The 3471-nt window shown below is 48.3% G+C and overlaps 1 long non-coding RNA gene across 1 annotated transcript; it reads right to left on the reverse strand.

Annotated features, from left to right (window-relative positions):
- Positions 1-425: 425 nt before the first annotated feature.
- Positions 426-2261, reverse strand: LOC129528924 (uncharacterized). Its single transcript, XR_008674201.1, has 2 exons — positions 1052-2261; positions 426-866 (listed from the first exon to the last, which is right to left on the reverse strand). It is a non-coding gene; the product is annotated as an uncharacterized lncRNA (long non-coding RNA).
- Between the last annotated feature and the right edge of the window lie 1210 nt (positions 2262-3471).

The raw sequence follows: 3471 nt of genomic DNA on the forward strand, positions 1-3471 counted from the left end.
ATTTAAAGACCCACTTGGCTGGTCGCAGTGGCTCATGCCTGCAATCCCAGCACTTTGTGAGGCTGAGGTGGGCAGATCACCTGAGGTCAGGTGTTCGAGACCAGCCTGGCCAACATGGTGAAATCCCATCTTTACTAAAAATAAACAAAATTAGCCCGGTGTGGTGGCGGCGGGTGCCTATAATTTCAGCTACTCGGGGAGCTGAGGCAGAATTGCTTGAACCTGGGAGGTGGAGGTTGCAGGGAGCTGAGATCACACCATTGTACCCCAGCCTAGGCACCAAGAGCATAGCTGTCCCAAAATAATAATAATAATAATAATAATAATAATAATATAATAAAAATAAAGACCACTCAACGTAAACACGATTCTACCCAGGCAAGCCCACATCACGTCATCTCTTTGGAATAAGCTTGTGATAACCATCATATTTCCATTTCCTTTTATATTTTTCCAAAAACAGCTCATGATACAATTTGTACAGGTCCTAGTAACTTTGGGGAAAATTTTGGAAAAAAAAAAAAAGGAGCATGTTTCAAAGGAACTTGATCTGATAAGAGGCAGAAATATTGACTCCATTATTTCAAGAGGCAGTTTCTTTGTTTCCCAGACGCTTCCTGACAGTTTTAAAAATAGCCTTCCACAACTGTTCCAGGATGAGAATGTCCTTTTACATAAAATGGGCTTTGAAGATGTGATTTCATTTACTCAGAGGAGGCTGTAGATCATTCGTCATCCTTTTCCAAAACATGGCTTGGACCGGGCAATGTGGGCCCTTGAATTCCAGTTGAACACCAGTCCAAACTGGGTTGTTGGATGCGGAGAAGATAAAGGGTACCCACAAAGGGGACACGGCTCGTTACAATCTGGGAGACAAAACACAAAGGGGTTGCAGTCAAAACTTGCCTCTTGTGACTAGGTGTGGTGGCTCACGCCTGTAATCCCAGCACTTCGGGAGGCCGAGGCAGGTGGATCACCTGAGGTCAGGAGTTCGAGATCAGCCTGGGCAATATGGCAAAACTCCATCTCTACCAAAAAATACAGAAATTACCCGGGCATGGTGGTATGTGCCTGTAGTTCCAGCTCAAGAGGCTAAGGCAGGAGAATCGCTTGTATCCGAGATGTGAAGGCTGCAGTGAGCTGAGATCACGCCACTGCACTCCAGGCTGGCTGACAGAGCAAGACTCTGCCTCTGAAAGAAAAAAAAAAAAGTTGCCTCTTTCGGATGGGTGTGTCGGCTCACTCCTGTCATCCCAGCACTTTGGGAGGCTGAGGCTGGAGGATTGCTTTAGGCCAGGAGTTTGAGACCAGCCTGGGCAACATAGCGAGACCCCATCTCTACAAAAAAAAAAAATTTAATTACCCGGGCATGGTGGTGCACACCTGTAGTCCCAGCTACTTGGGAGGCTGAGGTGGGAGGATCACTTGAGCCCAGGAGGTCAAGGATGCAGTGAGCTATGATCGCACCACTGCACTTCAGCCTGGGTGACAGAGTAAGGCCCTTTCTCTAAAAATAAAGAAACAAAAATAAAATGAAAGTTGCCTCTTGCCTGCTGTATTGGAGGTTTCTGTATCTGCTAATTCAACCAACCCTAGATTGAAACTACTTGAAAAAGGGCCGGGGGCGGTGGCTCACGCTTGTAATCCCAGCACTTTAGGAGGCCAAGGCACGTGGATCACCTGAGGTTGGGAGTTCGAGACCAGCCTGGCCAACACAGTGAAACCCCGTCTCTACTAAAAGTATAAAAATTAGCCGGGCGTGGTGGCGGGTGCCTATAATCCCAGCTACTTGGGAGGCCGAGGCAGGAGAATCGCTTGAACCCAGGAGGCAGAGGTTACAGTGAGCGGAGATTGCGCCACTGCACTCCAGCCTGGGTAACAAGAGACAGACTCTGTCTCAAAAAAAAAAAAAAAAAAAAAAGAGGCAGGGCGTGGTGGCTCACGCCTCTAATCCCAGCACTTTGGGAGGCCAAGGCAGGCAGATCACGAGGTCAGGAGATCGAGACCGTCTTGGCCAACATGGTGAAACCCCATCACTACTAAAATACAAAAAATTAGCCGGGCATGGTGGCAGGTGCCTGTAATCCCAGCTATTTGGGAGGCTGAGGCAGGGGAATCGCTTGAAGCCAGGAGGAGGAGGTTGCAGTGAGCTGAGATCGTGTCACTGCACTCCAGCCTGGAGACAGAGCAAGACTCCATCTCAAAAAAAAGAGAGAGAGAGAGAGAAAGAAACCATTTGAAAAAAACAATCAAAAGTTGCCTCTTACGTGAAAGATCTGATGGCTAGGAGGGGTCATTGTTCATTTTCTCAGACGTGACCTTGGCATGGAGTATACGTAGCATGTCAGTCGCCACACATCTCAGTGACGTGCGCTTCAGGGCACGTGGGCGAAATGGCATCCTGACTCCAACTTGCTCTAAAGTGCTTCTCCAGAGCAAAGGAAGAGAGCCATGCGGCAAAGGTGGAAAATCTGGATGACAGTTGACGCTGGGTGGGGGTGTTTACTGTCCTTTTCTCTTCAACTATTATGTTTGGAAATTTTCATCATACATTTGTTCCAATTGGATACTCTATTCTTCAGGAAAGGGCGTGAGTGTCCTTTGCCGTGGAAGAGACTGCCAATGGGAGAGGGGATGGATTTGTGGATTTGATGTTGATTATTTACACAGCAGGGGAGTGTGTGTGTGTGTGTGTGTGTGTGTAGCAGGGAAGGAAGGAAACAGGATTTGAGACTGGCTTCTAACTTTTTAAAGGGTCTGAGGACCTCTTTAAAAATCAGATGGAGGCTGGGCACAGTGGCTCACACCTGTCATCAGCAGCACTTTGGGAGGCCAAGGCGGGAGGGTCACTTGGGGCCAGGAGTTGGAGATCAGCCTGGCCAACATAGTGAGACCCTGTTTCTATAAAAATAAAAATAAAATTAAAATAAAAAAAAATTAGCCAGGGCCGGGCACAGTGGCTCATGCCTGTAATCCCAGCACTTTGAGAGGCTGAGGAGGGCAGATCAAGAGGTCAGTAGCTCGAGACCATCCTGGCTAACACGGTGAAACCCCGTCTCTACTAAAAATACAAAAAAATTAGCTGGGTGTGGTGGCGGGCGCCTGTAGTCCCAGCTACTCAGGAGGCTGAGGCAGGAGAATGGCATGAACCCGGGAGGCGGAGCTTGCAGTGAGCCAAGATCGTGCCACTGCCCTCCAGACTGGGTGACAGAGCGAGACTCCGTCTCAAAAAAAAAAAAAAAAAAAATTAGCCAGATGTGGTCAGCTACTCGGGAGGCTGAGGCAGGAGGATCACTTGAGCCCAGGAGTTCAAGGTTGCAGTGGGCTATGATTGCGCCACTGCACTCCAGCCTGGGTGAGAGAGCGAGACCCCCATCTCTTAAAAAAGGGAAAAAAAAAAAAGATAAAAAGTTATGAACACTCTGCAAACCCACATACAATAAAAAACAAACCAGGGCTGGGTGCGGTGGC

This window comes from Gorilla gorilla, chromosome 20, assembly GCF_029281585.2.
Source record: "Gorilla gorilla gorilla isolate KB3781 chromosome 20, NHGRI_mGorGor1-v2.1_pri, whole genome shotgun sequence".
NCBI lineage: Eukaryota > Metazoa > Chordata > Mammalia > Primates > Hominidae > Gorilla > Gorilla gorilla.